At 41.9% G+C, this 14,269-nt stretch overlaps 1 protein-coding gene across 10 annotated transcripts in view; it reads right to left on the bottom strand.

Annotated features, from left to right (window-relative positions):
• KALRN (kalirin RhoGEF kinase) overlaps positions 1-14,269 on the bottom strand; it is a 660,588-nt gene that overhangs the window by 398,901 nt on the left and 247,418 nt on the right. The window lies entirely within an intron of this gene.

Here is a 14,269-nt window from a genome sequence, read left to right as displayed (position 1 = left end):
CTACCTGAGGGCCATGACCTGCCCACCACCAATCTCCTGAGGCATTTATGCCCGGTGACTACTGACAGCTGCATTTGCCAAACCCTGACTTCCCTCCACTCCCGCATCCCCCATACCCACCTCAAGGCTAAAAAAGTGCCTCTTTCCCTTTGTTTTCTCTCTCTCTGCTCTTCTGTCTGTCTCTTTCTGCTCCGCAGCTGCCTGCCATGCAGCTGCCTTCCCCGGTAAAATAAAGGACTTCTTGTGTGGTTTGTGGCTCACTTGCTGTGTCTAGCATCTTGAGTTTGAGGTGTTAGGAACAAGGGCTGAGGGCACAAGCTGGGAGGTTAAATCCTTATCCTGTTGAGCAGGTAGAAGAAACTCATAGGAAGGAATGGAAGCATCCTCTCTTATACACCTCTACCCCACTTAGATACTGCCCAAACACACTGCTGCATCAAGCTGAATCAAATCAAGTTTTCTCCATAACCTTACAAGTTCCAGTTTCTTTGTAATCCATCTGCAGTCAGGAGAGAAGAATTTTCAGGGTACAATAAGTACTGTCTGGAGCGTTCAGCCATTTTCCACCCCTCAGCTCGGAACCTGGTTTTCATTTGAGTAGCTATTCCTCCTGTACCATTCACAGGGAGCCAACTCTGGGCTCATCAAGCCAGGAAATCTGAGCCGATCAGTGGATGACATCTCCCAAGCAAAGGAGTTGTCTCAGCATTCACAAGATGACACAAAACAGCACAATAAAACACAGGAGGTTGTTTACTAGAAACTTCTGGGAAAGCAGAACTGCAGTCTTTAGATTGGCTACTCTTCTGATCCTAGATGGCCCTGACCTTGAGTTGTGACTGCCATTCTGCTAGAGGCCTAAAGGCAAAGCCAAAGGGCAGAGAAAGGGTTGAGACAGGGCAGCAGCATGGAACTGGCATAACCCTGACTCAAGCTTACTTGATTTCCACCTTCTCTCTGTACACCTTCTGAGTCAAGACATCCTCTTTATTATCCAAGCTAGTTTACTTGCATATTCTGCCCAGAGCAGTCAAATGATACAGCCAGGAAAGGTATGAAACCACATATGTGGAGAGGCTAGGGTCTGACAGTCTTATAGCACAGTTATGGGGTGGAACAGGCAGGAGATAAGTGTGGGAACAGGCAGAGAAGATGTAAAGACAATGCCAGCTTTCCTGCAAGCAGAACTTCAACCTCTTCTCATTATTTCCCTTAATGCTGAGTGAAATATTTCACTTGCATTCATCCACTTTTTATGGGATACCTGCTATGTGCCAGACACTGTCCAAGACCACAGGCAGACAAAACAAACAAACAGAAAAAAAAAAAACCTGAAGTTTAGTTCTCCAGGTGAAGTCCATACCACATGAAAAACAGGGACAGGTTTGGCAGTGTGGAGGGTTAAGCCACCTCTTAGAGGACTCCTGTGTCCATATCCGAGTGCTGGTTTGAATCTGGGCAACTCTGTACTTTTCATGTTTCTGGCAAGCGGCAGATGATGACTCAAATACTTGGGCCCCTGATACCCATGTGGGAGATACAGATATAATTCTTAGCTCCTGAGTTTGCTCTGGATTAGTTCTGGTTTTGCAGATATTTAAGCAGTCAACTAGTGGTTCGAAGATTTCTCTCTCTCTCTCTGTCACTCTGCCTTTCAAGTAATAAATAGAACTCTCAATAAAAGATGTTACCTATGGCTACAAAATAAACCAATATGGGCTACTGAATGGCCACAGATGGGCACCTCATTAACCTTTAGGAAGTTCAGGTGGCAAAGGACACAAAGGCTTCTCAGGGGAGATAACCATTTGACTTCAGGGAATCAGGTGAAGGCCAGTGGGATATGTGTTCAAGGCAGAGAAGAGTGAGCAAAGGGGCAGAAGCACTGAGCAGGGTCATGGAGACCAGTTGTTGAAGGCATTGAAAGCAGTCCAGGAGGCTTCTGGAGCCTCATGTCAAAGACGAAATACATGGAAATACAAAGGGATGCATGACCACATATAGCCTGTACACAGGTTTCCAAGAACTCAAACTACACATTGTCAGTGGTCAGTTGTCAGTGGGGTCTTAGGCTGAGCTGTGAGGTGAGCTTTGACAGCAGCATGGGCTATAGTTGGGAACAGGTAGGCTGGGACAAAGTGAGTGATCAGGAAGTTGTTACAATAATCCTGGTGTGGGTGCAAACCTGGAAAACTTCATGTGGAGGGAGTGCCTAAAAAGCAGAAATTTTTTTTTTTAAGACATTCATTTGAAAGGCAGATTTACAGAGGAGAGAGCGTGTGCTTCCATCTGCTGGCTCTCTTTCCAAATAGTTGCAACCAATTGAATGGCTGGACTAGGCTGTAGCTAGGAGCCTGGAACTTCATTTAGGTCTCCAATATATATGTAGCAGGGGCCCCAACACCTGCACCATCTTCCACTAACCTATTGCACCACAATACCAGCTGCCAAGATCTGAGAGCTATTAGGAACAATGCTGAATTGCGGATGTACAAGAGAAAGGTGAGCCCAAGTAGGGAGATCAGCCAGGCTAATGGCATGGCACCCCGAGTGCTTACAATAAAAGGCACAGTCTTCAACGGAGATGGCAGTGGGGGTGAAGAAACAGTCTTCCACCCTAGGTGTACTAACTTGGGAGGATTATGAGAACGTGGCTTGTGGGCAGTTAGCTTTATGCATCTGAAGTCAAAGACAGACACTAGGGCTGTTAACAACTCACATCTAAGCACAAAAGCATCACCTCCTAAATATGCGTAATTTGGAGGTTATTCTCCCCTTGGATTATCTGATCACTCCCACCTAACCACACTGACAAGAAAGAAAGAATGAAAAATCATTTAGAGTGTCAGAGGGCTTGTTTGATAACCTGTGTAGTGTGTGTGGTGTCCTGCTTCACCAGCCACAGCCAGTCCCGTTCTTCACTCAGAGTTCCTTTTGCTTTCTTTGAAATTACTATTAACTTCCAAATAATCTCTCTTCTCTAGTAGAATTCATCACGTGCTCATGAAGTATATGATGGCATCATTTTTACAAAAAAAAATTACTATTATTAAGGACAAGAGGGAAAAGAAGACAGGTGCGCCCAGAATGAGGATTTTCATTCTGTAATTTTTTATCTTTAAAACTGTGTCTCTCAACCCCATATTAGAGTAATTTCTCATCTCTTTTCTTTATTGACAAAGGAATCAATGAAGTTAATGAAAACTTGAAATGCTTGGAGTCCCTAAAACTTGTGATGAAAAGCGCTGCCTCCATACACTTTCTTGGCTATCTCACTGGCCGAGAAGTGACCTTCCCTGTATTTTATGTTAAATGACTATTTAGATAGGTAAATGAGCAGCTGAGTTATATGCTAGCCCAGAATGATTAGATTGCTCTGCACCGCGTCTCCTCTGGACTATGGAGCAAGGGGAACTGAACCTTGCCCACGAGGGTGGAATGCAATGTGAAAGTGAGTTACAAAGCAGCAGTGAGAGTTTAGGGTGCTGCAGCAACTTGACAGTCCCCTGAAACCACTTCTGGAATGAGGTCTGTTCATGAGCCTTCCCATTAGCTGCTGTGTTCTACATTTGGAGCATACAAGCTGCTCCCTGGAGGGCAGGGTGCTCTGGGAAAGTGCACTTCTGCAGAAATGAGTGCTACAAAGAAGCTAGGGATGTCTCGGGACAGACTGAGATTTGTTCTGGAGTCTGGAGTGTCTCATGGCATACCAAGGACAGTTTCCCCTGGATGGCTATTTCCTAAGAGATAATTGCAAGTTTTCCTTGAACCTGAATCTGCTGCCTGCTTATACAAAATCCTCCCACTTGCAAGACTGTCTGCAAGGGGGTCATATCTGTTGCACTCAGTGGAACTGGCTACAGAGATAAAAGGTGTATGTGCTCCCAGCTGTGCATGCATGAGTATGTAGGGATGGATGGCTGTACTCAAGTGGATTGGGCTGGTTCTGGGCCTGACTTGGTTACTAACTCCTCAATTTCTGGGCTTCTCATCTGCAAGACTTAGTGGTTCCTAGCATGGAAGCAAGCATCCAGATTTACAATACACTTAATTCAGAAATTTACAGAATATATATATATATATATATTCATTCAAAACAGCCAAGTCCATAAGTCTCCTGAATCAGAAACTATAACTTATTGAAGAAAAGAGTGGGAAAATTGGCACAGTTGTATGGCCAGAGAAAGATGGCATTGCAGACCTAACATGTGGTTGGTGCTTTTGAATTAAAACTATCCCTTCCCATGATTCAACTCATTGCATCCTCAAAACAACCCCACAAAACAAGTGAAGAATTGAAATCCAGCATGTAGAATTCATTCTTTCTATAATTTATTCTTCCAACCCTGTGCCATGTTCACTGAGGGTCTGTAAGCCATAATCCTGGGCACTGCCCTGCCTCCTGTTTCCATGGATTTAAGACTCTGCCAATTTCTGGGTTCCACAAGACAGCTGGACTCCAAGAAGTAATTGCCAGGGCACTGTGGTGCTCCAGCTGAGGTAGGGTGCTGTCCCTCACCTGGGGCCATTCACTCACTAATACCCAGCCTCCTCCATCCCCACTGCCTACCTATCAGTGAGGCATTTAGCTGATTTCACCTATCTCTACTTCTCTTAATAAATGCATATTGAATGAATGAAAGAATGCATGAGCTGACCACAGGCTCTGAGGCAACTCATTTCAAGATATGTGGAGTCTTTCTAACATTTCCTATAGCTAGGACATTTTGTGATTTGTTCTGTCTCAATTTGGTCTCTGGAAGACACTGGAATTAAACTGATCCACAGATGCAAAGAAAACACCATTACCACCACTACCCAAAACAAGACAAAACAAAACCCCTAAAGAAGTATCTTCCATAGTGGTTCCAAACTTTGAGAAGCTGCAAGTGGAGGGTTCAATAAAATGCAATATATCAAAAAAATTTCCCTGTGAGGAAATCTTCATGTCTAAATAATGAAACTATATCCCTTTGTCTGAAACCAACATAGCTTTGCCTCATTAAGAAGACAGACATAACATGTAGACTACTTGAACATTTTTTCTTTTTGTGTTCTGTTTTTAAGTAAGCAAAGTATTTTCTTAACCTGGCTAAAATTCAATGAAAATACACAAATCTGGTTCCCAAATACTAAATGTTAAAGGAATTTATTTAAGAGAAAATTAAGAAAATAAACATTTTTCTCCTTTTAAAGACATGGATAGCTAAAAGGTTATTGTTGTTCTGCTTTTAATGAAGCAGAAACTATTTCATAGAGCAAAGATTTTTGTATTTATTTTCCTTCACTTGCCAAACTTAGCAATAACATATGATTTAGTTTTAACTTTAAATCACCTTAGCATTTATTGCTAGCATTTTACAGAGTATTTAATTATGGTTTAATTGGTACTACAGATGCCCATATTTAGCGTTGGTGAGCTGGGTAGGAGAATAGAAGATAACCAGCAGATTTTCTTTGCATTATGAGGTACCTCCCAGTATCAGTTGTGTCTTCTGCACTCTGTGTACTCCATAAAAGCATACCCTGGAGAACACTAATAGCTTCCTTGCAGGTGAATCTAGTCCATTCCAAAATAAAATTTTATGTGTGTTAGAGTACAAAGAACTAAGATTTAAAGAACTGAGACTGATATGCAAGTGTCAGCAAGGCTTATCATTTGTCTGAACCTTAGCTCCTGATGGAAAACAGGGGTAACAATTTAGGATTTAGAGTAACAGGGGGTCTCAGACAAAATCACGAACAGGAATATACTTTGTTTGGTGCCATATCCACAATATATTCTAAATCCACCTAACGCTTGCATTCCATTGCACACATTTCCCAAACCTTCTCATTTACACAACAAAAAGAGGAAAGATTTAAAATTTCAGTGGGTTCATCTTACTACAAAATAACCATGAACTATCGGGAATCACATCTCCAACTCACATACACATACACACACAGTCCGTCTACCCTGAGATGCACCGTTGTGACACTGGATGCTGCATGTCCACAGCCCCGAGACCCTCTTCTCACAGCCTCCACTTTCACAGACACTTAGTGCCCTGTGCTGTCCTTGCCCACACGGGCCTCTGAGGCCTCTAGAGTTGTCCAGGTTTCTTCTGCCTGAGGGTACTGGTGCCTTCCTGCTACCTGCTACCCCAGGGTGACTTGATCAGAAATCCCATTTCTTCCTGCCTTGCCTCCAGACCCTTCTTTCCCACCCTTTTCATCACACTCCTAATCCTTTCTAATAGAGACCCAGGCCCTCAGGCTTCTAGCAGGTTTTCACTCAGGAGAGATATCTACTAAAATGTAACTTTTCCTATTGCCCTTGTTGGAGTTAGAGTATGCAGATACAGAAATGGGTTGGTCAGAGTGCAAGGTTCTTTGTAAGCTCAACCCAGGGATGAGATCCTAAGCTGAAGGGCTCTGTGCAGAAAAGACAGGCCCTCTCAAGACAGAATCAAGTGGGAGCCAAAATAAAATTCCTCCCACTTTAAGGTCTGTTTTTACAGGAAATCTGACAGATTCTGGGACAAGTATTCATGTACAAACAGGGTAACACATAGGCTTCATGTACATGTGTCTGACTAGGAACCTTAAGATTCTCCAGTTTGGCTTTCAATTATCTACTCACTTAATATTGAGTTTTCCTGTTTTTCCAAAACAGAGCAAAGAAAGAGAAATACACCTGAAATGTGAAATTATATAAAATGGACCTGGTTTTCAAGTTCTAAGAATTCCTCACTATAGGGAGTTTGACAGCTTATCTCTCCCGTGGACACACAGGATTTAAGGTTCTGAAGAGATCATCATTATTCATGACAGTAGAGGCAGCTGGGATGTAGGACATCAGTATCGACGCAGGAGAAAATACACCTGTTTTACTTTATGCTTTTGGCATGTTGGCTGGCATACTTTTATAATGGTATAGAAGAGAAGCCATTTTTGCCCTGTGCCATAAATTTAGCCTGCTCCAAGAAGAGCTCAGCCTGTTTCCTGGGAAATACCATCTCTGTAGCCTCAGTAATCAAACCGGCTGCCAAGCCATTTTGTCCGTCAAACTCTCGGACCTGGAGATATGCCATCGATCCCCTAGCACATTTCTTATACCTCACATACCCACATTTCTTAAATCCCCAATCCCAAGTCCAACATCCTTACATGTTGTTCATCACTGGAACTGTCCTGATTCTCTGCAAACCTGCCAAATGGCATACTGTGAACAAAGGGTTAACAAACCCTTTCCTCTTCACATGGTAATCTGATCTTCATTTGACATCCAAGTTCTGTTTCCCTGACAACAAGTTATTCAACCATGTTTCTTATAGTAAAAGTGCAGCTGGTCCAGCAAACAGTGTGGGGACAGGGCAGGGATTCACGTGGAACAAAATACCTGATGAAGGCAGTACACACTGGGTTTCCCTAAGTGTGGTGACTTTTGTCACCATACCATGAGCACTGAAAGAACCCTGGATGCTGTGTCCAACAGAGCTGATAGGAGTCATAGTGAATCCCATACAGGTCATGTGTTTTTAAGCCATAGCAGCTTCCCCAAGTTGCCCAGCATAGATCTTGTCTCCTTGCATTACAGCCAGATTGCAAAGCTATACTGCTGCAAGTGCAGCTCTGCTGGCAAGCTCTGATCTCCAACTTCTATGGTTCTCAGTGGCAAAGGTGGCCTGTGATCTTCTTGGAGGTATGAACATTTAGTGGAGTCTAAGAAGACTCACGTGGCTATTGCCTCTATATTTTAGAGCCAAACTATAAACATAATATACTGTACCATGTCTTCTCTTTCTCTATCCTCCTGTTTCATTTTCAATTTCCATTCATAACAACAATATAATGATAAGAAAAACAACAACAACTGGAGCAAGTGACATTTGGTATTTTTTTCTTTTAAGAAAAATTTACTTGACCAAAGTAAAGCAAAGAAAGCAAAGTCCAAGAAGCCTATACATGATTCCCACCTTTGGGCAATTCCCAAAGCAGCAGGCTCTCTCACCACTTTTTAAGTACTCACTGTGTACCAGGTACTATCCCAAGAATTTGTGAGACTCCAATTTTTAGAAAATGAAATTAAAAATTAAGCTTATTTTGGTACAGAATTTGTTTGAAATCCATACATATAAGCAATCTTCTGACAGCTCATGAAAAATGCATATTATGTAAACTACGCACTGATTTGCAAATTTTTGCACCAAAATAAACTTTTAATTCTATTTTCCCATAAATCTTGTAAAAATTGCCTCTTTGTTAACTCACAATTATGTCCCTAATACCATTATTTCTATTTTACAGATTAGGAAACTAACACTTAGAACCAACTTGTCTGAAGTCACACAGCCGATAAGCGGCAGAGCCATGATTCAAACCCAGGAGGCCTAGTCTCAGGGCTGCTGTTCTTACCCTCGATTTCACCCTTGCTAATGAGCTCAAACTGCATTTGGCCTCTCATTCCCTTGATCACCAAATGTTCAAAAGTACACTCTGCTTGCCTTTATTTCCTTTCCATTAGTTTTTTCTTGAGCTCTTGTAACATGGTCTGCCTCTACTGCCTTCCCGAGTCTGTACCCACAATCAAAACCAGTCATCTCATAGTTTCTGTGCTCTTTATCCCATCAATCCTCATTCTCTTTGATCTCATGTTAGAATCAGATGCAGTTGGTTTACACACTCCACCCTGTCTGGTCATTTTCAGTGGCAAGCTGTCTGACTACAAACATGATGCATTTCCCCTATTTTCACAAGTTTCTAGCCAACACCAAATTCTATCAGAACCACACACTTGGATTTTCTTCCTTGATACATCATGCCTAGACAAAAATGAAAGGAACACCCTTATTTTGAAAGCCCACTAATCCTCTAGTTTTACGCTAGCTTATCTAACTTGCCTCCTTCTTACCGATTTCTCTATGGCTTCCCTTTATCTCCCTCACACCTTCACCATAACAGTCTAAAGACTACACCTAGGACTTCTGTCATTAGTTCATCAGACCAAGTCCATGAGAAATTCATCTTCCTCACAACTTCAACAAAACTAACAATATTTTCCACTTTATGTGCTAAACTCTATTCTATAAATCTCCATCATTTATCTCATATAGTCCTTGTAAAAATGCTACCAAAAAGATATTTAGATTTCTGTTCTAAGCATGGTGAAATCTAAACACAGTTGAGTATCTGCAGATTCTGCATCCACAAACTCTACTCCTGCAGACTAAAAATATCTGGGACCCAGTGTTGTAGCACAGCTGGTAAAGACATCACCTGCAACACCAGTTCATGCTGCAGCTACTCCACTTCTGATCCAGTTCCCTACTAATGGCCTTGGGAAAGCAATGGAAGATGGCCCAAGTGCTTGGGCCCCTGCCACCCACAGGGAAGATCAGGAGGAAGTTCTTGGCTTCAGCCTGGTCCAGTCCTGGTCATGGTGGCTATCCGGGGAGTGAATCAGCAGATGGAAGAATTCTATCTATATCTTTCCAGTTTTCTCTGTAGCTTTTTCCAATAAATAAAAAATACATTAATAAATCTTTTTTTAAAAACTGTATTTTTTATTTTCATTATGCTATTTTGTAGGTATAAACAATTAAAAAAAAAGAAAATATGTTTGAAAACAAATTGCATCTAGACAGGTACAGAATAATTTTCTCATCATTATTTCCTAAATAGTATGGTATAGTAACAACCTAAAAACCATTTACAGGCCCAGTGCAGTAGCTTAGCAGCTAAAGTCCTCACCTTGCACACACTGGGATCCCATATGGGCGCCAGTTCTAATCCGGTGGTTGTGCTTCCCATCCAGCTCCCTGCCTGTGGCCTTGGAAATCAGTTGAAGACAACTCAAAGCCTTGGCACCCTGCACCTGCGTGGGAGATCTGGAAGAGGCTCTTGGCTCTTGGTTTCAGATCAGCACAGCTCTGGCCATTGCGGTCACTTGGGAAGTGAATCAGTGAATAGAAGATCTCTCTCTCTGTCTCTCTTCTTCTTTATATATCTGACTTTCCAATAAAAATAAATAAATCTTAAAAATTCACATTGTACTAAATATACCTAGAATTGAATTAAACTATATGACAGGTAATATATGTGATTATTATGCTATTTAACATGAGGGACTTGAGTATCTACAGATTCTAGTATCCACAGGGGTTCTGGAATAAATTCTCCCATGGATACTGAGGGACAACTATATTAAGAGCTAAAGTAAATTGCCTAAATCACACAGCTTATAAATGATAAAGATAAATTTAGAATCTAGTGTCCATTTGAACCAAAATCCACACAATTTCCTTTGTTTCAGGATGCCCTCTCACCATAACCTCCCAGATAACTAACAAGAATAAAAATGTGCTAGCATCTCCATAGAGCTTTACACACATTCTGTCAATCCTCATAACAGCTCTGTGAGAAAACAGAGACCAGCACTGCACCCTCTTTCTCAGTAAAGAAACAGTCAGAAGGATTAAATCACACAGCCCAGGGGGCACCATGAAGATTCAAATCTAGATCCACATGCTTCCAAGAAACATGCTTTTATTTTTAACCCACTATTAAACTATCTCACAAACAGGGACCTAAATTTCAGGCTGGTTCTGATCATACAGGATCTGTGTCTCTCTATGAACATGTGGTATCCAGTGGACTCAATGTAAATATCCTCCTGGTAGTGCACCAGCATGTCAATCTATGGCTTTTCCACACAAACTATCACCTTCCGCTATCTTCCCACATCTTCATCTCATCCCCCAGAGCGCTGTAGTTCTTTCTTTCTTTAAACACCTTTGGAATATACCCTTTGCATTGCTAACCTTCCTCAGCCCCTCCTGCTATCTCATTATAATTGCTTCCCCGCTGGTCTCCCTGACTCCATTCCATCCCTTGTAACAAGCTATTGCTTCTACCAGGCTTGCTGCTCTAAAATGCTGCTTTTCCCTTATCGCTCTTTATCCAAAAACAAAAGCAATAAATCAGCGACATATTGTTCCTGCTATCCTCAAAACACAATTCCATCTTCCTATCCTGGCTTTCCAGGTTTCCTTGCCCCTCAGGATGGGTCTGAATCTGCCTTACTCTTTTACTTCACACCACTGTCCTTTACTAGGCATTCTTTCCAGCCAGATTGTTATACTTATTGCTGTGCGAACACATGGTGCAATTCTCATCCCACCCCTCTATCTGTGCTCTTGCCTCCCTTCTTAATGGAATACAGAAACACCCAAATCCAGATTATTTCCATCCTTCAAAATGGAAGTGTCACCAGTCACCCTCAATGCCTTCCTTGACCAATGAGTCCATATCTTTTCCCTTTAAATTTATTAATCTACCTTAGGGCCTGTATAGTAAACCACCATTCATAAGCCCAATGTTAATTCATACATTTAAAAAAAACATTTTAAATAGCTTTCTAGGTCCTATCCTTGGGTTTCTGATTTGATAAGAACACTCCGAGTGATCTGACATATTTATGTTTGTATTTTAAACATTCATGTGGAAACATACACCCTGATCACTGCATGGTAGCTGGAATCAGATTTAATCTTACATCTATAAACTGTGTGATGGCATTGGTCAACAATCAGCATGAACCAATGATCCTCAAAGGAAGGGAAACACACATTAAGTACCATACACACCCTAGCTTTCACCCTAAGGATATTTTTCCAGACCACCTATTGGTAGATACTAACAATAGCCTTGATGTGTGTGAAAAACCAATATTACAGTTCAGAGTTGCTACACTGACTAGGAAATGGATGGCAAGACATTAAAGAGCAGGAAGCTATAGAGAAGGAGCCCTAAAAATCTCTATTAAAATTTTCTTCATTTCTCTTCTTTGAAGTTTTGCTCTTCCCCTTTCTCCTCCTTCTGGCCTCCCCTCCCCCCCTTCCCCTTTTCCTGCTTCCCTGCTGAATAAACCTCCTAAGATACAAAATAAAAAAAAAAAATTATTCAAGGGCCCGGTGGGATAGCATAGTGGTTAAGGTCCTTGCCCTGAACACACCAGGATCCCATATGGGCACTGGTTCTAATACCAGCAGCTCCACTTCCCATCCAGCTCCCTGCTTGTGGTCTGGGAAAGCAGTAGATGATGGCCCAAAGCCTTGGGATCCTGTACTTGCTTGGGAGACCTGGAAGAGCTCCTGGCTCCTGGCTTTGGATTGGCTCAGCTCCAGCTGTTGCGGTCATTTGGGCAGTGAACCATTGGATGGAAGATCTTCCTCTCTGTCATTCTTCCTCTCTGTATATTCGTCTTTCCAATAAAAATAAATAGATCTTAAAAAAAAATGTTTTCTTCAGATTTCTGGCCACATCCTAACATTTGCACACATAGGACAATACTCCAGAAAGTCTGGAGACAATAGCTATGGGCAAGTCATGCAAATTGAGAGCTAGACAGAAACTCAGGAGCCACAGAGAAGATGTTTGGATGTTCTAATTTAAAGTGAAGAGACATTGATGAACACTGGACAGTCAGTTGAGACACCAGAAAGTCTACACTGTAGTAGGAAAAGCCACAGCTTCAGAATGAGAGTTATATCATAAGATGAAAGAGGACCTGTACTAGCAAAGGCTGTGCCAGGGCCAGACAGGATTAACATGATCTTCTGGTACTTCTGTATCCTGTGAGGAAAACGAGCAATATTTACAGGAAGAAAGCTCAATCAAGGGTTTGTACAGTGCATCATTTTCAATACTTAACATCCAACATCAATTATTAGACATGACAAAAGTGACATTATAAAAGTGATAATAGAACCTGGCATAGTAGCCAAGTGGCTAAATTCTCATCTTGCATGTGCCAGGATCCCATATGGGCACTGGTCCATGTCCTGCCTGCTCCACTTCACATCCAGCTCGCAGCTTGTGGCCTAGGAAAGCAGTAGAGGATGGCCCAAAACCTAGGACCCTGCACCTGCGTGGGACACCCAGAGGAAGCTCCTGGCTTTGAATTGGCCCTATCAGGCTGTTGTAGCCACTTGTTGAGTGATCCAATGGATTGAAGATCTTTGTATCTTCTTTTCTCTATATAGCTGCCTTTCAAAAAAAAAAAAAAAACCAGTTAGGGCCTGATGCGGTAGCCTAGTGGCTGAAGTCCTCACCTTGCACACACTGAGATTTCATATGGGCGCCAGTTCTAATCATGTTGGACCTGCTTCCCATCCAGCTCCCTGCTTGTGGCCTGGGAAAGCAGTGGAGGATGGCCCAAAGCCTTGGGACCCTGCACCCATGTGGGAGACCTGGAAGAGGCTCTCGGCTCCTGACTTCAGATTGGCTCAGCTCCATCCACTGTGGCCACTTGGGGAGTGAATCATCAGACGGAACATCTTTCCCTCTGTCTCTTCCTTTCTGTATATCTGCCTTTCCAATAAAAATAAAATACATCTTTTAAAAAAAACTAAAAAAAAAGTGATAATAAGAATTTTAGTCAACCAAACACTACTCAGAGATAATTCTTATATGAATTAGCTGATAAGGCCTTCAAAAATAACTATAATTAATATATTTCAGCAAGTACACATAAACAAAATGGATTAAAAGATGAAATATTGCAATAGATGCTAAAAATCTCAAAAAATAATTATATGGATATTCTAGAATAACAAATAGAAACCTGAAACCTAAATGGAAAACCTGATTGGTTATATTTTATACTCTAATAGATACAGCAGAAAACACAATTAGTAAACTTGAGGACAAACAACTGAAACTCGCACACTGAGGTACATAGAGGGAAAAATATCAAAGCACGGAACAGAGCGAAAAGACGTAGGATAGGGCCTGGCACTGTGGCCTAGAGGCTAAGGTCCTGGTCTCAAACGTGCCGGGATTTCATATGGGCACTGGTTCTAATCCTGGCAGCCCCACTTCCCATCCAGTTCCCTGCCTGTGGTCTGGAAAAGAAGTAGAGGATGGCAGAAAGCCTTAGGATCCTGCACTTGCATGGGAGACCTGGAAGAAGTTCCTGGATCCTGGCTTTAGATCAGAACAGCTCAGCTCTGGCAGTTGCGTTCACTTGGGAAGTGAATCATTGAATGGAAGATCTTCCTCTCTGTCTCTTCTCCTTTCTGTATATCTGACTTTGCAATAAAAATGAATACATCTTAAAAAAAGACATAGAATAGTTAAAAAGTATAATACAGCTATACTTTCTGAGATAGCTAACATGTTCTGGATATGTGTTATCCAACAGAGTTGCCAATAGGTCTATGTTCCTAGCCAACACTACAAATGTAGCAAGGAAAAATGAGAAATGAGCTTCAGACTGTATTTC

The sequence above is a fragment of the Ochotona curzoniae genome, unplaced genomic scaffold (assembly GCF_017591425.1).
Source record: "Ochotona curzoniae isolate NIBS_2020 unplaced genomic scaffold, NIBS_Ocur_1.0 scaffold_2587, whole genome shotgun sequence".
NCBI classification, from domain to species: domain Eukaryota; kingdom Metazoa; phylum Chordata; class Mammalia; order Lagomorpha; family Ochotonidae; genus Ochotona; species Ochotona curzoniae.
This window is presented reverse-complemented; position numbering and strand designations above follow the sequence as displayed.